The following is a 23,530-nucleotide window of genomic DNA, read 5'->3' on the forward strand; positions in this document are numbered from 1 at the left end:
TTTTTGAACAGCACACCTGAGATAGTCAATCTCATATATTTTGAATACCTGCCATGTGCAAGGTAAGGGGATAGGAGCTGAGATTATAATGATGATAATGTGTATCTTCCTGCAGGACTTTACAATACACATACACAAATGTTAAGTTAACATATACCTGGTTAATGATTAAACCTGTATTTTCCACAAAGTGATAGAAGAATTCAAAAGAAGGAAAGACCATGTTGAACTACAGTGATCAAAGAAACCTGTACAAGAAGAGGGATTTTGTCATCTTGAGGAAAAAATAAGAGGTAGAGTGATATTAAGGTTGGACAAGAGGTAGAATGATATTAAAAGTCAGAATCCCAAGTTGATACCAGAGGTGGTACAGAGGTGGGGCATCTGAATCAAAGGATGAACACTGAGGTGCTGAGAGACGAAATTTGAAGAAGTCAGACCCATAAAATAAAGATCCATTTAAAAATGTTTACTTGTTACAATCATAATGCTACAGCAACCTGTAGTTTTATTACTGTAAACAAGGGAGAAAGGGAATAATATGTACATTTGAACTTGGGTAATGGAGATGGAAGATTTAAGATTCTGATAATGGCAAACTACATCATTAGACCAAACATGGTACTGAAAATCTGGGCAATATATAAGGACCTCTGCTTGAAACATGAGAATGATACCAAAATAGGGGGAAATTACCACTCCATGACTGGGAAATAACGGAACCCTTGGAAAGTTCCTGGCATTTAGGGCTGCTTTTCCCATGGGGATGTTTACTAATTCCTGTGGAGGTGAACTAAAAGCTGATAAATTCCTCTGACAATCTTATGGGACAAAGATGAGAGACAGAGAATTAATTGTAGTCCAGAAACTGACAGGAAAAAGCCTAATGAATTGTTGTAGGTTGTTCCTCAGAAGTATACAGGCCACCTTAGGGCCTATGACTCAACGTCAAGCAATTTCATACCCTAAAATTCAATTAAAATGATCTCAAATCGTTAGTATTTCCAAGCATCTAGCAATAACAAATATAAATCTTCTCTGGAAGGAGATAGTATTTTGAACCTTAAAGAAGTCCTACAAGCAGCACTGCAAATGCAGTATCTAGCATACATTCAAAAATAAGGCACAAGAGGAAATAAAACTACATGGCAACATCAGCAAGAAAATCAAGCAATAAGATCAGGCCCACAAGGGCTCCAGATACTAGTTGTATCACACTTAACCTTAAAACAACTTTGTTTCCCATGTTCAAGAATATAAAAAAGAAGGGATGCCTGGGTGGCTCAGCGGTTAAGCATCTGCCTTTGGTTCAGGGCATGATCCTGGAATCATAGGATTGAGTCCCATATTGGGCTCCCTGCGAGGAGCCTGCTTCTCCCTCTGCCTATGTCTCTGCCTCTCTCTCTCTCTGTATCTCTCATGAATAAATAAATAAAATCTTTTTAAAAAAGAATATAAAAAAGAAGCCGAAAATACTGCAAAGAACTAAATATTTAACATGGAATTTATGAAAGTAAATACTATAATAATTGAATGTTAAAATTGAATAGGTGGGTTAAACAATGCTAGCAAAGATAATGAATAATAAAGAAAATTTACAGAAAGGAATAGAGACAAAGGGTTAAAAAGTACAAAAGAGGGGATAAGAGATATACAGAATGAGAAGGTCTCATATGAACTTAAAGTCTCAAAAGAAGACAGAAAATAGGATAAAAGCAATAAGGGAGACAGAACATGGAAGACTCCTAACTCTGGGAAACGAACTAGGGGTGGTGGAAGGGGAGGAGGGCGGGGGTGGGGGTGACTGGTTGGCGGGCACTGAGGGGGGCACTTGACGGATGAGCACTGGGTGTTATTCTGTATGTTGGTAAATTGAACACCAATAAAAAATAAATTTATTATTAAAAAAAAGCAATAGTTGAAAAGAAAATGACTAAGAATGAAGATATCAAACTAATGAAGATATCAAATCATGGATTTAAAATTCACATTAGGGGATCCCTGGGTGGCTCAGCAGTTTAACACCTGCCTTTGGCCCAGGGCGTGATCCTGGAGTGCTAGGATCAAGTCCACATCGGGATCCCTGCATGGAGCCTGCTTCTCCTTCTGCCTGTCTCTCTCTCTCTCTCTCTCTCTCTCTCTTGAATAAATAAATAAAATCTTAAAAAAATAAATAAAATAAATAAAATTCACATTAAGGATTAATGAAAAGATACAACTAGGAATGCCATTATCAAACTGTTGAAAACTAAACACACAAAAAAAATCTTAATACCAGCCAGAGAAAATATCAAGTTACTCCCAAAGAGTCTCTTACTCTTAATATCTGAAGAATATCTACACATCAGAAAATGCCTGGCTGGCCCAGTCAGAAGAGGATATGACTCTTGATCAGCGATGTGAGTTTGAGCCCCACAATGGGTGTAGAGATTACTTGAATAAAAATCTAATAAGTAAAAGCTCACTGCACTGTACATAAGAATATCTACAAATCAACTGAAATTTAAAAGTAAAAAAACTCAATACAAGACAAAAAGTTCTTACAGGCAATTTATAAAACAGCATCTTCAAATGACCATAAACTTACAAAACATGCTCAACTTCACTAATAATCGAGAAAATATGAATTGGTAGAGACAAAAAAGGCTATTACATAATGATAAAGGGAACAATTCAACAAGAAGATGTAATAATTCTAAATACCTATGCACCAAGTATAGGAGTACTTAAATATAACAAGCAAATATTAAAATACACAATGGTAGAGACTGACAATAATGTAAAAATAGTAGGGGACTTTAAAACTTCACTTACATCAATGGGTATCATATAGACAAAAAAGTCAATTAGGAAACAGTGGCCTTAAACAACACCTTAGACCAGATGGACTGAATACTATATATAGAACATCCATCCAACAGCAAAATACATATTCCTTAAGCATACATGGAACATTCTCCAGGATAGATCACATGTTTGAACACAGTACAAGCCTCAATAAATTTAAGAAGATTGAACCCATGTAAAAGCATGTTTTCTAACCACAATGTCTTAAACTAGAACTTAATTACAAGGGGAAAAAATGTAAAAAAAAAAAAAAAAACAACAACACAAAAACATGGAAGCCAAACAACATACTACTAAACAACTAGTGGGTCAATGAAGGGATTAAAGAAGAATTTTTTTTAAAAACCTCAAGATAAATGAAACTGAAAATGAAATGTTCCAAAATCTATGGGATATCTCAAAAGCAAATCTAAGAGGCAAATTCACAGTGATACAAGCCTACATCAAGAAACAAGAAAAATCTTCAATAAACAATCTAGCCTTATTCCTAAAGGAACTAGAAGAAGAGCAATGCCCCAAATTAGAATAAAGATCAGAGCACAAATAAATGTGAGACTTAAAAAAAACACCTAAAAGTTGGTTCTTTGAAAGGATAAACAAAATTGATAAATCTTTAGCCAGACTTATTAAGAGAGAAGACCCAAATAAAGAAAATCAGAAATAAGCAAGAAGTTATAACCAATGCCACAGAAATGCAAAGGCTTATGAGACACTATTACAAGAATTACATGCCAGCAAATGTGATAATCTCAAAGAAATGGATAAGTTTCTAGAAGTATACAATCTTCCAAGCCTGAATCAGAAAGAAAAAGCTTAACAGACCAATTACAAGTAATGAAATTAAATCTGTAATCCAAAAATTTCCTAGAGGGAAATTTATACCATTAAGTGCATTTATTAAAAAAAAAAAAAAAAAAGATCTAAAACCAGTTACCTATGCTTTCACCTTAGGAAACTACGAAAAAAAAAAAAAAAAGCAAAAAGAATTGAAATTATAAAATTTAGAGTAGAAGTCAATAAAATTGAAAAAAAAATGCAGTTCTTTCAAAAGATTCTTTTTTTTTTTTTTCTTTCAAAAGATTCTTAAATCAGTAAGCCTCTAGCCAGATTAATAAGAGGGGAGAAAGAGTACACAAATTGCCATGATCAGAAATGAGAAGAAAAAAAAGAATACTAAGAACAATTCTATGCCCACAGATTTAATGACTTAAATGAAATGCATCAGTTCTTTAGCGGATCCAAACTACCAAACTCATAGAAGAACAGAAAACCTGAATAGATCTATTATCTATTAAAGAAATCAAATCACTATTTAATAACCTTACAAAAAGAATTAGGGACACCTGGGTGGCTCAGCAGTTAAGCGTCTACCTTCAGTCCAGGGCATGATCCTGGAGTCCCAGGATCGGGTCCCACATTGGGCTCTCTGCATGGAGCCTGCTTCTCTCTCTGCCTATGTCTCTGCCTCTATCTCCCTGTGTCTCCCATGAATAAATAAATTAATTAAAAAAAAAGAATTAAAAAGCACCAGGCCTAGGCTGTTTCACTGGTAATCCCATTAGACATTTAAAAAAGAAATAATATAAATTCTCCACAATCTTTTCCAGCAAAGAGAAGCAAAGGGAACACTTTCCTACTTGTTTTATGAGATCAGTATTACTCTAACACTAAAACCAGTTTAAAGACATTAAAAGAAAATTACAGCCCAATGTCTCTAATTAACATAGATGCAAAAAAAACCTCAACGAAATAGTAGCAAATTGAATTCCAGACCAAAGAATTATACTTCCAGACCAAAGAGCATCTATTTCATGCATGCAAGGCTAGTTCAACATTTAAAAATCAATCAGTGTTGGGATGCCTGGGTGGCTCAGTCAGTTATGTGTCTGCCTTCAGTTTAGGTCATGATCCCAGGGTCCTGGGATAGAACCCCACATTGGGCTCGCTGCTCAGCGGGGAGTCTGCTTCTCCCTCTCCTCCCAGCTTGTGCTCTCTGTCACTATCTCTGCCTCTATCTCTCTCAAATAAATAAATAAAATCTTTAAAAAAATAAAAAATAAAAATCAATCAATGTAATCCAGTACATCAACAGGCTGAAGAAGAAAACTCATATCATCACATCAATTGATGTAGACAAAATCAATTTTGATTGATTTGGCTGGACAAAATCCAACACCCAAAAATAAAAAATCTCTTAGCAAACTGGAATTAGGGCAAATTTCCTCAACTTGATAGAAAACATCTATAAAAAACTAGAGTTACCACCATACTTAACGGTAAAAGGCTAGATGTGTCCCCTCTAAGATGAGCAACAAGTCACGGATGTCCTTTGCTACCATTCCTGTTCAATATCATACTGGAAATCCTGGCCAATGCAGTAAGATAAAAAAAGGAAACATAAGGTATAGAGATGTGGAAGGAAGGAAAGAAAAAAAAGCAAATTATCTTTATTTACTGACATGACAATGCTGTAAATACCAGATAACCTAAAATAAATAAGTAAATAATTCCTAGAACTTGTGAGCACAGCAAAGTCTTAGAACACAAGTTCAATATGTAAAACTCACTTGCTTTCCTATATATTAGCAATGAACTACTGGAATTTCAAATTTTTTAAAAGATCATAAGAGCAGCAAAAATAAAAAAAGAAGAAAAAAGTATCTAAATATAAATCTAACAAGACACATACAGGATCTATATGTGGACTACAAAACACTAATGAAATAAATGAAAGATCCAAATAAATGGAGAAATAGTATTGTTAAGATATCAATTCTTTCCAACTTGACCTATAGATTCACTGAATTCCAGTCAAAATCCCAGCAAGCTATTCTGCATATCAACAAACTATAAAATTTATGTGATGCCATGAACCATACTGAGTCCCTAACAAAATTCATCTGTCACGACCTTAACCCCAGTGTGGCTATATGTGAAGATAGGACCTTTATGGACGTAATTAAGGTTAAATAAGGTCTTACATAAGAGTAGGGCCCTGGTCCAAAAGGACTAGTGTCCTTATAAGGAGAGACAACTGGGAACTTGCTTTCTCTCTGCCATCTGAAGACACAGTGAGAAGGCAGCTGTCTGTAAACCAGGAAGAGTGCTCTCACCAGATCCCAATCATGCTGGCACACCAATCTTGGACTCCCAGCCTCCAGAGCTGTGATAAGATAAATTTCTGTGTTTAAGCCACCAGGTTTATGGTATTTTCTTATAGTAACCCAAGCTGATGAATAAATATGGAGAGGCAAACACAAAAGCAAAAAAACCTCTAAAATAACCAATACAATCCTGAAAAAAAAGTTGGGAGAACTCACTCTACCTGATTTTAAGACTTACCATAAATCTACAGTAATCAACACAGCATAATACTGATGAAAGAACATATCAGTGGAACAAAAGCAAGAGCCCAGAAATAAAGCCACACAATTAGAGTCAACTGTTTCTTCACAAAGTTGCAAAGGAATTCAAATGGAGAAAGAGAGCGAAATATAGATCCAGACACAGATCTTACACCTTACCCATAAATTAACTCAAAATGAATCATAAACTGAAATGGAATATGCAAAATTATAAAACTTGGGTTTGATGAGTATTTAGACACATCAAAAGCACAATCTATGAAAGAAAAAACTGGTAAGTTGGACTTGCTTAAAATAAAAACTACTCTATGAAGGACACTATTCAGAAAATGAAAAAACAAGCCATAGACCTGGAAAAATATTTGCAAAACAAATCTGATAAATGACTTGTGTCCAAAATAGACAAAGAACTCTACAAACTCAACGATAAGAAAACAAACAACCTAATTAAAACTAAAGCAAAAAGCCCAATAACAAAAGCTGGAATAATTTGAGCAGAAAAATAAATAATGTAGCATTGGATTATAACCTAAAATAAAATATCCATGAGTCCACACTGATATAAAGAAATAGGAAGAAAAGATAAATCCTAGTGCAGAAGAATCTCAAACAATGTATATAGATATATGGGAAATTTGCCCTCAAGGAGGTGAAGCTAACTCTCTGATTCTTAAGTGTAGGTTACACACAGTGACTTCCTTCCCAAGAGCTCAGTATGGAAAGGGAGCAAAGAGTATGATACAACTTCTTTCCACAGAAGCAACCTAGCATTAGTCAAGTAATCAAGGTCAACATCAACCATGATCGGTCAGGGTAATAGTATGTACCCTTGCTATGACATGACGAAAATGTCATTTCATCTCTGTGGTCCTCCTCCCCAAACAACCCCAAACTAATCATGAGTAAAACACCAGACAAATCTCAACTGAGGAACACTCCACAAAATACCTCACCAGTCATCAAAAACAAAAACAAACCTGAACAGGGATCCCTGGATGGCACAGCGGTTTAGTGCCTGCCTTTGGCCCAGGGCGCGATCCTGGAGACCCGGGATCGAGTCCCACGTCAGGCTCCCGGTGCATGGAGCCTGCTTCTCCCTCTGCCTATGTCTCTGCCCCTCTCTCTCTCTCTCTGTGTGACTATCATAAATAAATTAAAAAAAAAAAAAACCTGAACAACTATCACAGACAAGAAGAGATACAACTAAGTAAAATACAGGATCGGAAATATGAATGGAAAAAGGAACTTAGATAAAAACTAAAGAAATCTGAAGTATATCCCTGTCTTGTTCCTGATCTTAGGGGAAAGGCTCCCAGTGCTTCCCCATTGAGCATGATATTTGCTGTGGGCTTTTCGTAGATGGCTTTTAAGATGTCGAGGAATGTTCCCTCTATCCCTACACTCTGAAGAGTTTTGATCAGGAATGGATGCTCTCAAATGCTTTCTCTGCATCTATTGAGAGGATCATATGGTTCTTGTTTTTTCTCTTGCTATGAAAGACTCCTAACTCTGGGAAATGAACTAGGGGTGGTGGAAGGGGAGGTGGGCGGGGGCGGGTAGGGGTGACTGGGTGACGGGCACTAAGGTGGGCACTTGACGGGATGAGCACTGGGTGTTATTCTATATGTTGGCAAATTGACCACCAATAAAAAATAAATTTATTTAAAAAAAAAAAAACAAAAAAAGGCAGAAAAAAAGAAATCTAAAGTATGAGTTATAGCTAATAATATATCACTATTGGTTCACTGGTGACAAATGTATCATATCAGATATTAAGAGGAAAAACTGGGTGTTCAGATATATGGGAACTCTCTGTGCTATCTTACCAACTTTTCTGTAAACCGAAATCCATCCGAACATAAAAGGTTTGTTTTTAAAACCCTGGACATGGTTTTTATTATTTTCCTCATTTTAAATCAGGAAATAGGCTCTGAACATTTGAGTGACCGACTCAAGGCCACAGGGCTACCAAGATGGGCCTGGAAGTCAGCCAGGTCTGTTGGGCTCCAGGTTCTATGGTTTACTTCTCCCTTGGGCTACCGAAAGTTTCTTATGCAACCATAACCAAAATAAAGCAGTGCTGGAGAGTGCACAGGGCTTGAAGGTTACTAAAAAAATTCCCCAGGGGGAAATGGTGCTGTCCCACCTCTTCTACAACAGGTGACCAGTCCTGCAGCTATGTCCCAGCTGTGCTAGGGAGTCCCGACACACACACCTGCCAGGAACCACCTGCACTGCCTCCAACTTGTGCTCTGTAGGGGCTACGACCAGGGGCGGAGTGGACTTGGTCAGTTGGGTCCTGGGTGTCTTCCCCTGGTGGCCCCCTCAGAGACCCGCTGGATACCCACGTGCTGGCTTCTGCCTCGGCCTCCCCGGTGACGTGCAGGGGCGCCTGCTGTTATCTCCAGCTGCGTCGGCTCCCTTTTGTCCTCCCCTAGCAGCAGGACCGCACAATAAGGCTGTGTTTAAATCTCTGCGCAGGCTGATTGCTCTGTAATTGCGTCTTCCCTGGCTGGATAGCTTGTCAGAGCTCTTCTAATTTGCCGACCTTTTTTTTTTTTTTTTTTCTATAAACTTAAAAAAATGCTCCCTCCCTTGCTGGCTCCCTTTTTGAGGTTTATCCAAGGTGTCTAAATGAAAACATTTCATGATCTCATGCTGAGGTACCTACCAATTTCCCCATGCACCTCCCAGGGACTAACTCTGGGCCTGAAAGCTGGTCTCCTGAACCATCTACAGGGCTGGCAGCCCCTGTGGCCAGACTCTGCTTCACCACCTGGAGCCACTCTACTGCTCCAGGGTGGGGGAACATAATGGGTTTGCTTGAGACCAGGCTGCCACTGGGCTTTCTTTGAAAAGTTGAAGTGGGTTTGCTGGCCCTTTTCACCACCTCCTGAGGTGAATGAGCTGACACCTGCCCTGCCTTTTCTTGCTGCTGTCTGGAATGCTGACCAGTCTCTACTTTTGGCCTGAGAGACACCTTTCTATTCTTCAAGTCAGCTCTCTTGTCCTCTTCCCTGAGCAGCCTTCACTGCCCTGGCACCTTAATAGCTTCCCACATCACAGGGTTTATTCCAAGGATGTGTGAGTAACCCAGTGTATCTCCCACAACCACGCAGGAAGATCACAAAGCAGCCTTTATGGCTCATTATCCATGTGCCTGCATAAGATCACAAAATCTTGAGTTTACTCCCATCCAGTTGTGTGTGTGTTTGGATGGACAGGTGTAGGGGATAGGATACAACACTACCAGTGGTTGGGAGGGAGTCGTGGAGCCTCCCAGACTGATTTCTAGTGTTTTCCATCTTCCACCAGCCTGCTCTGCCTGGCTGCAGTGATGTCTCTTGTGGATGGCAATATCCCCCAAGGCTACCCGTACTCTGTAAAACACCAGCACCTGTCATCCTCCCACACTTCTTCTCTGGTCCAGCCTGTTGCCTTCCCCATCAGGCAGGGGCCACATGGACGCAGGTCAGGGCTGCAGACCAGCACAAGGAAGGCATACTCTTCCCTTTGGCAAAGCATGGAGTTGGGGCCCAGAGACTTGGAAGTCATGTGCTAGCAGAATGCTGAAGGTCAAAAGTAGGGCCATGTCCATCCAGGAGGGCTGGATAGAGACAGGAGATGAGGCCTGGTAGAAAAGATAAGCAAGGGTGCGGTAGAGATAGACAGATTTAGCAGGAGGCTATGAAGTGTACACTTTAGGGCCTCCTCACTTGCACCACTCTTTCCCATGCTCTGCACCTAATTTTTTTTCATATTTTCACTTTTTTATTTTTATTTATTATTTTTTTGTAAATTTATTTTTTATTGGTGTTTAATTTGCCAACATATAGCATAACACCCAGTGCTCATCCCATCAAGTGCCCCCCTCAGTGCCCATCACCCAGTCACCCCACACCCCACCCACCTCCCTTTCCACCACCCCTTGTTCATTTCCCAGAATTAGGAGTCTCTCATGTTCTGTCTCCCTTTCTGATATTTCCCACTCATTTTTTCTCTTTTCCCCTTTATTCCCTGTCACTATTTTTTATATTCCCCAAATGAATGAGACCATATAATATTTGTCCTTCTCCGATTGACTTATTTCACTCAGCATAATACTCTCCAGTTCCATCCACGTCAAAGCAAATGGTAGGTATTTGTCATTTCTAATGGCTGAGGAATATTCCATTGTATACATAAACCACATCTTCTTTATCCATTCATCTTTTGATGGACACTGAGGCTCCTTCCACAGTTTAGTTATTGTGGACATTGCTGCTATAAGCATCGGGGAGCAGGTGTCCCAGCGTTTCATTTCTGCACCTAATTTGGTATTCAGAATTTTATATACCTTTTTTTTTTTTAAAGAGGTCTAAAATTTCATAAGCTCCAGGTTCCACAAAACCTGAAATCTATTCCAGGTAGAGAAAGTAAGAAAACTGAAGATGCTGAATAGCAGAGGGGCAGATAGAGCAAACCAGAGCAATTCAGATCTGGAGCAAAGATGCCCACAGCAGGGCACCATGAACCAATAAAGTCAGGTAAAGAGCCTGGAGCAGAAGAGATATACCCAGATAAACCTGAAAGCTGCTGGATCAACTGCCTGGGGCACTGTTCTTTCCCTGTTCCAGCATCTACTCCACGTGAAGAAAACACCAACAACCCCTTTTTGTGCTGCCCTCTGAGTCCGGGCTGCAATCCACCCGTCACCACTGTAGGAACCGAAGAAAGGTACCCCTCCACTCCAACACATGTAGCCCCTCACCAAGGTGCCCTTGGCGAGTACAGCCGAATCTGGATTTTAGCCCCTTGTTGTCCCCTCAGCTGAGTAAACAACCTAGTAAACATCCTAAAGAACTGTAGTAGGCAAACAAACTCACCATGGGTTTACAAAGCAGGTGGAGTCAAGCAGGGATGTCCCAGAGACTTCATCCAATAAACTCTTAGAGTTCTTACTCCCTCACTAGCAGAGCCTTCTCCCCAAGAACTCTGGCAAAAGCCCATATGAACTAAGTCAGAGAATAATCAGAACAAAGCATGCTAGTAATGACAGTAGACAAACAGACAGCAGTTCAAATCCCAATTCTGCCATTTACTACTTGGTTAGCCTTGGGCAAGTTCTCTACCTCATTGAACCTTTGTTTTCTTATCTGTGAAATAAAGCCCACAATGCATTCCTTTGAGAGTTGTGGAAAGGATTACAGAAGATAATACTGACATATCTCAGGTATCTGGTCCATTACAAGAATTCAGTTAGTGGTAGCTGCAATTGCCAAGTGATGGACAGCTAAAATTACCCCTCACCTCCTGCCTGTGATCAAGTCAGCATATCTCAACTCTTGCCTCAGGGTGAGTCCCCCGGCCTCATTAGTGCCTCACAGATTCCCAAGGGTTTGTTCAGCAGGTGCTCCAAAACAGCATAAATGAACTGAGACACCTGCAAAACAAATTCTGGCTAGGTATATGAACTCTTATCTCACATATGAGACCATTTGTTCCTCAATGACAGGAAATGGTCTTATTTATCTTTGTGCAATGTTGAATCACCTATTCACTTCTCGAGAGAGCACCAAATGGCGAATGACACCGGCGCTGCGGGAGGCCCCGGGGCCCTGGAATGGGAGGCCGCGGCGGCTTCCGCGGAGGCTTCGGCAGCGGCATCCCCGGCCGTGGCCGGGGTCGCGGTCGGGGTCCGGGCCGCGAAGCTCGCGGAGGCAAGGCAGGGGACAAGGCGTGGATCCCCGTCACCGAGCTGGGCCGCCTAGTCAAGGACATGAAGATCAAGTCCCTGGAGATCTATCTCTTTCTCTGCCCATCAAGGAATCTGAGATCATTGACTTCTTCTTGGGGGCATCCCTCACGGATGAGGTCTTGAAAATCATGCCCGTGCAAAGGCAGACCTGTGCCGGCCAGCAGACCAGGTTCAAGGCATTTGTTGCCATCGGAGATTACAACAGACACATGGGTCTGGGCGTCAAGTGCTCCAAGGAGGTAGCCACTGCCATCCATGGGCCCATCATCCTGGCCAAGCTTTCCATCGTCCCCCTGCGATGAGGCTACTGGGGGAACAAGATCGGCAAGCCCGACATTGTCCCATGCAAGGTGACTGGCCGCTGTGGTTCTGTGCTGGTGCATCTCATCCCTGCCCCCAGAGGCACTGGCATTGTCTCAGCCCCTGTGCCCAAGAAGCTACTGATGATGGCTGGTTTTGATGACTGCTACACTTCGGCCAGGGGCTGCACTGCCACCCTGGGGAACTTTGCCAAGGCTACTTTTGATGCAATCTCCCAGACCTACAGCTATCTCACCCCTGATCTCTGGAAAGAGACTGTGTTCACCAAGTCTCCCTATCAGGAATTCATTGACCATCTTGTAAAGACCCACACCAGAGTCTCCGTGCAGAGGACCCAGGCTCCAGCTGTGGCTACCACATAGTTTTATACAAGAAAAATAAAAAATTAAAGCTTGTTTAAAAAAAAAAAAAGAACATCTGTTCAATTATCTGAGCTCAACTGCCTTCTCCTGAGAGGTGGTCTTCCTAGTCTACTTAATTTCCTCAAGTTCTGTCTCCAGTCAAAAGACAAGTCCTCATGGAAAAGAGAATACTGCTCTATGACCTGCCAGGCATGCTTTAATGTAAATAAATTTATCAGACTTAGATTATTTAGAGAGTACTAGTTTTAATGAAGGAAAAAAGGCTGAAGAGCTTGGAGACTGGTTCTTAAACATCCAAAGATCTAGGAAATATAAATTTTTGTAGTTAATCCTGCTAAAATTGTCCATGACTATTTGCTCTGACAATATTAACTGACATTTTTTAGAGCATTTCATATGCCAATGACAGAATTAAGCACTTTTATGCATATGGACGCATTTAGTACTCAACGCATCCTATGTGGTGGATCCTATGATTTTATAGATGAGAAACCTGAGCCACAGAGAAATTAAAACTTGTCCAAGGTCACACAGTTGATAAATGGTGGTGATGAGATGTGAATCCCGCAATTTGAAGCCTTGCTGATTACTTTACTCCTTCACTCTACTACCTCTTATCACAGGTTCAGAGGTCAAAGCTCCTGACCAACCTCCAACTCAGGCTTGAAAAACATGTCATAATAAGACTCCATACCTTTTTGAACTCGGCCACAGTAACTTCTTGCAAGATACATCCACGAAGGCAAAAGAAACAAAAGCAAAAATGAACTATTGGGACTTCATCAAGATAAGAAGCTTTTGCACAGCAAAGGATACAGTCAACAAAACTAAAAGACAACCTACAGAATGGGAGAAGATATTTGCAAATGACGTATCAGATAAAGGGCTAGTTTCCAAGATCTATAAAGAACTTCTTAAACTCAACACCCAAGAAACAAACAATCCAATCATGAAATGGGCAAAAGACATGAACAGATATCTCACAGAGGAAGACATAGACATGGCCAACATGCACATGAGAAAATGCTCTGCATCACTTGCCATCAGGGAAATACAAATCAAAACCACAATGAGATACCACCTCACACCAGTGAGAATGGGGAAAATTAACAAGGCAGGAAACCACAAATGTTGGAGAGGATGTGGAGAAAAGGGAACCCTCTTACACTGTTGATAGGAATGTGAACTGGTGCAGCCACTCTGGAAAACTGTGTGGAGGTTCCTCAAAGAGTTAAAAATAGACCTGCCCTATGACCCAGCAATTGTACTGTTGGGGATTTACCCCAAAGATTCAGATGCGATGAAACGCCGGGACACCTGCACCCCGATGTTTCTAGCAGCAATGTCCGCAATAGCCAAACTGTGGAAGGAGCATCAGTGTCCATCGAAAGATGAATGGATAAAGAAGATGTGGTTTATGTATACAATGGAATATTCCTCAGCCATTAGAAATGACAAATAACCACCCATTTGCTTCAAGGTGGATGGACCTGGAGGGTATTATGCTGAGTGAAGTAAGTCAATCGGAGAAGGACAGTGTATGTTCTCATTCATTTGGGGAATATAAATAATAGTGAAAGGGAATAGAAGGGAAGGGAGAAGAAATGTGTGGGAAATATCAGAAAGGGAGACAGAACATAAAGACTGCTAACTCTGGGAAACGAACTAGGGGTGGTGGAAGGGGAGGAGAGTGGGGGGTGGGGGTGAATGGGTGATGGGCACTGAGAGAGGCACTTGACAGGATGAGCACTGGGTGTTATTCTGTATGTTGGTAAATTGAACACCAATAAAAAATTAATTTATTAAAAAAAAAGACTCCATAGTTTTCCTGTCCCTTGGAAACCACAAAAAAACAGATGAAAATTAGAATATTTTTCTATATCAGAAAGGGAGACAGAACATGAAAGACTCCTAACTCTGGGAAACAAACTAGGGGTGGTGGAAGGGGAGGAGGGTGGGGGTGGGGGTGACTGGGTGGCGGGCACTGAGGGGGGCACTTGACGGGATGAGCACTGGGTGTTATTCTGTATGTTGGCAAATTGAACACCAATAAAAAATAAATTTATTATTTAAAAAAATAATATTTTTCCAGATATATACTCATAATGTCTATACAACAAAATAGAATCAACTGAAAAAGTACTCCAAACAATAAGATTGAGATAACCATTTACAAAATTAATGTAAAAAAAAAAAATCAACAGCTTTTCTAGAAACAACAACCAACCAGAAATAGAATGGAAGAAAAGATACCTTTTAGAATTGTTATACTACAGTATTACAGGTAAACTAGCATAAAAAGAAAATTACTAAAAAGACAAAACAACTAGGAAAAACTCAAGCAATATGTAACATATATATAAAGTGACTGTAATAATCATCTAATAGAAAATAAAAGATTCAAATAGAAAGATATTCCCTCTTCTTCAATAGAAGGACTCCTTACAAAGATGTCTATCTTCCCTGCATTAAATCTATAAATTTAACATGATCAATACCAAAAGGAGGGGCACCTGGGTAGCTCAGTCAGTTAAGCACTCAACTCTTGGTTTTGGCTCAGGTCATGATCTCAGGATCATGAGATCAAGCCCCATTTATTTGGGCTCCTCACTTAGCATGGAGTCTGCTTATCCCTCTCCCTCTGCTCCTCCTCCAACTTGCATACTCTCTGTCTCAAATAAATAAATAAATAAATAATTAAATTTTTAAAGGAAATAATTGGTGGGAAGGGTAGGAGAGTATGCTCCTCAGATGGACTCTAAAATTTATACCAAAAAGGAAGACACAAGAAAAGCCACAGTATATATGATAAAAAAGAGTAAGGGAGAAGTACTAGCCCTAGCAGATATAAGACTGTATTATAAAGTTATAGTAATTAAAATATTCTTGTAATGGCTCAATAATTGATAGTCAAATGAATGGAAGTGAATAGAAAAACCAGAAGTAGACCCAAAAGTCTGGTTTATGTAGAAACAGCTATTTAATTTAATGGAGAAAATATGTATTATTCAATAAATAGTTTAGGATAACTGGCTAGGCCATCCAAAAAAGAATGAATCCCTTCCTCATTTCTTTATACCAAAATAAATTCCAGATAGATAAAATATTTAAATGTAAAAATCTAAACAATAAATGTACTCGACACAGGATAGTTTTTTTATTTTTTATTTTTTTACATAATTTGATGGGAAGAACTTCCTTAGGCATAACATTAAACCCAGAACACATAAAAAAGTGCATAAAGCTGACTACATAAAATTTAAAAGGTCTTCATTTAGAATGGAAGAAGAGATAAAGAATTTCTTTTTTTAAGATTTATTTATTTGTTCATGAGAGACACACAGAGAGAGAAAGGCAGAGACATGGGCAGAGGGAGAAGCAGGGTCCTCACAGGGAGACCATTGTGGGACTCAATCCCAGATCCTGGGATCACGCCCTGAGCTGAAGGCAGATACCCAACCATTGAGCCACCCAGACATCCCAATAAAGAGTTTCTTAGACAAAAACTGAAGGAGTTCATGACAACTGAACCATATATATAAGAAATATTAAAGGGGATGCTGAGTAAAAAGGAAAGTGAGGATATGAAAAGTAAAAAAAAAAAAAAACCACAAAAGCAATAAATATTTCTATAAAAACCAGTCAAGAGATTCATAACATGAAAGGATGTAGAATAGGACACTAAAACATGGGAGGAGGAGTAAAGAATGGGTTTAAACTTAGGTGAACATAAACTTAATATAGATTGCTATATGCAGAAGAGGTTATATACAAACTGAATGATAACCACAAATCAAAAACCAGTAACAGAATTGCAAAGAATAAAGGGAAAGTAATCTGAATATATCACTAAAGAAAACCACCAACCATGAAAGAGCAAGGAAAGAATCAAAGAAAATCTATAGAAACAACCACAAAACAAGTGACAAAATGGCAATAAATATATATCAATAATTATTTTGAATGTAAATGAACCAAATGCTCCAATCAAAAGACAAAGGGTGACAGAGTGGATAAAAACACAAGACCATCTATATGCTGCCTCCAAGAGACTCATTTCAGCCCGAAAGACACATGCTGATTGAAAGTAAGGGAATAGGGAGACAGAACATGAAAGACTTCTAACTCTGGGAAACGAACTAAAGGTGGTGGAAGGGGAGGTGGGCGGGGGGTGGGGGTGACTGGGTGACGGGCACTGAGGTGGGCACTTGATGGGATGAGCACTGGGTGTTATTCTATATGTTGGCAAATTGAACACCAATAAAAAATAAATTTATAATAAAAAAGAAAGTAAGAGGATAAAGAAACATTTATCATGCAAATGCATGTCAAAAGAAAGCCAGGATAGCAATACTTATGTTGGAGAAAACAGACTTTCAAAGACTGTAACAAGAGACAAAGAAAATAATAATAAAGGGGACAGTGCAATATGAAGGTACAATAATTGTAAATATGCACCCACCATGGGAACACCCAAATACATAATAAGACAGTTAATGACAAATAAAATAATTGATAGTAACACAGTAACAGTAGGGGACTTCAACACTCCACTTACATCAATGGACAAACAAAAAAATCAACAAGGAAACAGTGGTTGTGAATGACATACTGGACCAGAGGTATTTAATAGATCTATTCAGAACATTCTATCCCATAACAGCAGAATACACATTCTTTTCAAGTGCACATGGGACATTCTTCAAAATAGATCACATATTAGGCCACAAAACAAGTCTCAAAAAATTCATAATATTCCGTGCATCTTTTTTTTCACTACAATGCTATGAAATGGGAAATCAACCACAAGAAAATATCTGGAAAGAACATAAGTACTTGGAAGTTAAATAACATGTTACTAAACAATGAATGGGTCAACCAAGAAATCAGAGATAAAATCAAATGAAAACAAATGAAACAAATGAAAATGGAAAGATAATAGTCCAAAACCCTTGGGATACAGCAAAAGCTGTTCTAAGAGCAATATAGACCTACATCAAGAAAAAATAAAAATCTCAAATTAACAACCTAATCTTACATCTAAAGAAGCTATAAAAAGAACAAGTAGAACCCAAACTCAACAAAAGGAAGGTAATCATAAAGATTAGAACACAAATAAATGGTATAGAAACAAACAAAAAACCCAGTAGATCAATGAAACCAGGAGCTGATTCCTTGCAAAGATCAATAAAATTGATAAACCTCTAGCAAGACTCATCAAAAGAGAGAGAGAAAGAGAGAGACCAGAGACATAGAGAGAGGAACCCAAATAAAATCACTAATGAAAGAGAAAAAAACAATCAACACTACAGAAATACAAACAATGGTAGCAGAATATTACGTTACTTCTATGCCAACAAATTGGACAGCCTAGAAGAAATGGACAAATTCGTTAGACAAAAACTAAAGGAGTTCATGACAACTGAACCATATATACAAGAAATATTAAAGGGGATGCTGAGTAAAAAGGAAAGTGAGAATATGAAAAGTAAAAAAAAAAAAAGCAATAAAACATATAGAAAACATATAACCTACCAAAACTAAAGCAGGAAGAAACTGAAAATTTTAAGACCAATTACCATCAATAAACTTGAATCAGTAACAAAAAACTCCCCAAAATAAAAGTCCAGGACCAGACAGCTTCACAGGTGAATTTCATCAAACATTTATTTTTAAGATTTCATTTATTTATTCATGAGAGAGAGAGAGGCACAGAGACATAGGCAGAGGGAGAAGCAGGCTCCATACAGGGAGCCCAACATGAGACTCGATCCCAGGTCTCCAGGATCCCACCCTGGGCTGAAGGTGGTGCTAAACTGCTGAGCCATGAGGGCTGCGCCCTCCATCAAACATTTAAAGAATTAGTACCTATTCTTCTCAAACTATTCCAAAAAATACAAGAGGAAGGAAAACTTCCAATTTCATTCTATGAAGCCAGTATTACCCTGATACCAAAACCAGATGAAGACACATTAAAAAGAAGAAGGAGAACTACTATAGGCCAATACTTTTCATGAATATAGATACAAAAGTCCACAACACGTTTTTAGCAAAATGAATCCAACAATACATTTAAAAAATCATATACACCCCAAAAAAATCATATGCCCTGATCAAGTGGGATTTATTCCCAGGAAGCAAAGGTGGTTCAAAATTACAAATAATCAACATGCTACATGAATAAGAGAAAGGATCAAAACCATAATGATCATTTCAATAGATGTAGAAAAAGCATTTGGCAAAGTATAACATCCATGCATGATACAAAAAAAAAAAAAAAAAAAAAAAAACCTCTGCAAACATACCTAAACATAATAAAGGCTTTATGTGAAAAATCCATAGGAGACATCATACTCAATGGGGAAAAACTGAAAGCTTTTCCCCCAAGATCAGCAATAAGACAAGGATATCTCTTCTCACCACTTTTATCCAACATAGTATTGGAAATCCTACCCATAACAATCAAACAGACGAAGTACAAATCCATCCAAATTGGTAAGAAGTAAAACTTATTTGCAGATGACATGATACTATATTTGGAAAACCCTACAGGTGCCTGGCTGGCGCAGACAGTATAGCATGCGACTCTTGATCTCAGAGTTGTGAGTTTGAGCCCCATGGACGACATGGAGTTTACTTAAAATTTTAAAAAGAAAAATAAAAAATCTAAAGACTCCAATAAAAAATTAGAACTGATAATTCAGTAAAGTTGCAAGATAGAAAATTAATGTACAGAAATCTGAGCTTTGCACAGTGGCAGTATCGTAGCCAATGAGGTTTATCCGAGGCGCGATTATTGCTCATTGAAAACAGAAAATCTGTTGCTTTCCTATACACTAATAATGAAGCAGCAGAAAGTGTAATTAAGAAAACAATACCATTTACAATTGCACCAAAAACAATAAAATATCTAGGAATAAACTGAACCAAAAAGGTGAAAGACCTGTACTCTGAAAACTATAAAATATTAATGAAAGAAATTCAAGATGACACAAAGAAATGGAAAGACACTGCACGTTCATGGATTGGAAGAATATTGGTAAAATGTCTATACTACCCAAAGCAATCTATACATTTAATGCAATCCCTATCAACATACAATTCTAAAATTTGTATGGAACCACAAAGGACTCCAAATAGTCAAAGCCATCTTGAAAAAGAAAAACAAAACTGGAGGTATCACAAGTCCAGATTTCAAGTTATATTACAAAGTGGTCATTTAATTACTACAATATGGTACAGGGGCATCTGGGTGGTTTAGGTGGTTAAGCATCTGCCTTTGGCTCAGGTTATGATCCTGGAGTTGAGCCCCACATCGGGTTCCGCCACTCAGTTGAGCCCCACATCGGGTTCCCCACTCAGTGTGGAGTCTGCTTCTCCCTCTGCCTCTGCCTCTACCCTTCCCCCTGCTCATGCTCATACTCATTCTCATGTTCTCATTCTCTCGCAAATAAAATCTTTTTTTAAAAAGCAGTATGGTACTGGCATAAAAATAGGCACATAGATCAATGGAATAGAACAGGAAAGCCATAAATAAACCCACAATCAAACGGTCAATCTTTGACAAAGGAGGTGGTGGGGAAACTGAATAGCCATGTGGAAAAGAATGAAACTGAACCACTTTCTTACATCATACACAAAAATATACTCAAAACATATTAAAAACCTAAATGTGAGACTGGAAACCATAAAAACCCTAAAGACAGCACAGGTATTAATCTCTCTAACATTGGCTGTAACAACATTTTTCTAGATATGTCACCTGAGGCAAGGGAAACAAAAGCAAAAATAAAATATTGGGACTACATAAAAATAAAAAGCTTCTGAGATGCCTGGGTGGCTCCTCGATTGAGTGTCTGCTTTTGGCTCAGGGCCTGATCCTGGGGTCCTGGGATCGAGTCCCACATCGAGCTCCCTGCAAGGAGTCTGCTTCTCCTTCTGCCTATGTCTCTGACTGTCTCTCTGTGTCTCTCACGAATAAATAAATAAAATCTTTTTTTAAAAAAAAAGCTTCTGAACAGCAAAGGAAATAATCAACAAAACTAAAAGGCAACCTACTGAATGAGAGGAGATATTTGCAAATGACATATTCAATGAAGGGTTAGTATCCAAAATATATAAAGAACTGATCAAGTCAATACCTAAAAAACAAATACAGTACAACTTCTTTGGAGGGAAATTTGACAGTATTTACCAAATTTTTTTTTTTTTTTTTTTTTTTTAGTATTTACCAAAATTTTAAATTCCACTTCTAAAAATATATCTGAGAGACAGCATACATAAGGATGTTCATTGCAGGGTGCCTGGGTAACTCAGTCGGTTAAGCATTTGCCTTTGGCTCAGGTCGTGATCCCAGGGTGCTGGGATCAAGTCCCACTGAACAGGGAGCCTGCTTCTCCCTCTCCCTTTGCCCCTCCTCCCTGTTCATGCTCTCTTACTCTCTCTCAAATAAATAAATAAAATATTTTTTTAAAGGAGGTTTATTGCAGTACTATTTATTATAGCAAATAGAATAATGAATCTAAAGGCACGTAAATGGGAAACTTATTATGTAACTTATAGTATATCCACAGTGGACTATAAGGTAGCCATTAAAAAGAATAGGCAGACCTATAAGTACGAACACAGCATAATCTCATAGTCTCCTAATATTTCAAGTGCAAATGGAAGAATGCAGTACAATTTATATAATATTCCACTGTTTTAAAACATGAGAGACACCTAACTCTGGGAAATGAACAAGGGGTAGTGGAAGGGGACGTGGGCAGGGTATTGGGGTGACCGGGTGATGAGCACTGAGGGGGGCACTTGGTGGGATGAGCACTGGGTGTTATGCTATATGTTGGCAAATCGAACTCTAATAAAAAAATTTTTAATTAAAAAAATATTCTACTGTTTGTGTTTTTTAAAAACTGGAATATGTAAATCTATATATTAGAGATCAATGTTTTACAAACTGGGTGACAACCACTGGTAGGTTACAAAATCAACTTAGCAAATTGTAATCAATATTCTTTAATGCTTGCATTTTTAATTTTTGGATTATTCTATGTTTTACTTAAATATTGATGAAATCATTTAATATCAACTTTAGGTTTTCCTTACCATATATGGTAAAGGTAAATATTGTTTTATGTAATTTTGTTACAGTCATAATTGCATAATGGGTTGTAATAGGAGTCTATTTCTGGGTTATAGACAAAAAATGTTCGAAAAACATCAGTACCAAACATCTCTGGAAACACAACAAATTGGTAAATGACCTTTGGAGACTGACACTGCAGATGGTGGAGTCAGAAGTGCAAAGGAGACTGAAGTTGCCCACATATCTTTATAATATTTAAATTATGTATTCAATTTGTTGAAAGAGAATGAGATGAAAGCCAAAAGCAAAAAAAAAAAAAAGAGTTTTTAAATTATGTTTTTTGTAGTACAGAGTACTGACTTATACTTCTATTGAGTACATGTCAGGAAAAATACAGAATTTTTAAACTATTTTTACCCTACCTTTTGACCTACAGTTTTACCCCTGACTATAGAGACATCTTTCTCCTTGTTATCAATATGTATATTTTACTCAGAATTATACCAACATTGATGTACTTCCTTCCAGAGGGTGGGAGGGGGCAAATATTTTCAGTTTTGAACTCTACTGAGTTTATTTAAGTCCTCAGTTTTACAGATTACCATTATTAAACCATTCCCATTTTTCCATAACTATTTCCTATCAACAAATTAATTTTTATAAGAATTATTTTCCATATAACTTTTTAAACAAATATTGTATTGACTGATCTAGTTTTGTCCATAGCAAATAATGACTAGTTATTATTTCTGCCACAGGAAGTTTCCTTTGCCACCATTTTGAACAAGTCAGTTTTCTTGAATCCAATGTTGCACATCTAAATGGTACCATGTGAATCTCCACCAATAAACCATGGGTAGTTTTAGTTGCTGTCAGTTTTATTTTGTATTGATCATTTCAATTGCAGATATTCATTATGATTTGGCTGGAACACTTTATAGCTAAACCATGGGAAAATTACAAACATTCTTTCTAAACGAGTCCAGGCTCATTCTATGGTCCATGATCAGTCTGTTAGATTTAGAAGCCAATTCTATGGTGTCCTTCTGAGCACTTTGAAAGATGTCTACCATTTCTGCAATCCACTGAAAAAGCCAAAAACAAACTTCTTATCACATAGTGGTATTGAAAGCCCTCAATTTGGCTGATGGTATCAGAATATATTGTGTGACACCTGATAATGTACCATTACTGTGGGGTCAAAGTTGTAGAGACATAACACCCTGAGCGGGCACTGTGCTAGTGTAGGTTGCAAAGATCAAAAGACCAACTCCTTTTCTGAAAAGAAAAAAAAAAGTATTGTCTTATGAGAAACCCAGATACTCCCAAAATAAAGATAATACGTAAATGCTCATTTGCAGGAATTTTGTGTGATTGGTCCTATGAACGGGAATGAATTTTTCCACAGTGAGTTGACGGAGTTTGAAACAGAGATGAGTCTCACTGGGAACTTTGCTCTAATGTCACAGGTGTGCGGGATGGGGGCAGGTGGAAATTAAATGAAGAATGTAAAGCCATGATGCAGGGAATCCTATGTGGACAATTAAAGTTATGTTTCCCTCTATCTAGTTCCTCTCTGCCCACTTATTTCTCTCTCTTCTCCCCCTAGGAAACCAGGTTTGGAACCAGAGCTCTTAGAGATTCTAGATCTGATTTTCTTTACTGTCTCCTTCCATGACCTATGCCCCATCAGGACTTGAGCACAGAACTCTAGAGCACCAAGTAACAGAGGCTCAGGACCTCCTGAGAGGAGACTAGCAATCTGCCCTGTATCAGGGCCACAAATGAACACCTGATTTAAATTCCACATCTT

At 38.5% G+C, this 23,530-nt stretch overlaps 1 long non-coding RNA gene, 1 other non-coding gene and 1 pseudogene across 3 annotated transcripts in view; 2 read left to right on the forward strand and 1 right to left on the reverse strand.

Annotated features, from left to right (window-relative positions):
• Positions 1 to 9,335: 9,335 nt before the first annotated feature.
• Positions 9,336 to 23,530, reverse strand: part of LOC111095835 — a 29,464-nt gene continuing 15,269 nt past the window's right edge. Inside the window, exon 3 of one of the 2 annotated variants that reach the window (XR_005359282.1) lies at positions 9,336 to 9,843. This is a non-coding gene — a long non-coding RNA (uncharacterized LOC111095835). Of the gene's footprint in view, positions 9,844 to 22,068; positions 22,803 to 23,530 lie in introns of those variants that run through there. The other variant, XR_005359281.1, reaches the window with a different exon arrangement.
• Positions 11,771 to 12,649, forward strand: LOC119871814 (annotated as a pseudogene).
• LOC119872086 lies at positions 19,375 to 19,522 on the forward strand. Its single transcript, XR_005360275.1, has one exon. It is a non-coding gene; the product is annotated as a U4 spliceosomal RNA (small nuclear RNA).

The sequence above is a fragment of the Canis lupus genome, chromosome 5, assembly GCF_011100685.1.
Source record: "Canis lupus familiaris isolate Mischka breed German Shepherd chromosome 5, alternate assembly UU_Cfam_GSD_1.0, whole genome shotgun sequence".
Taxonomy (NCBI): domain Eukaryota; kingdom Metazoa; phylum Chordata; class Mammalia; order Carnivora; family Canidae; genus Canis; species Canis lupus.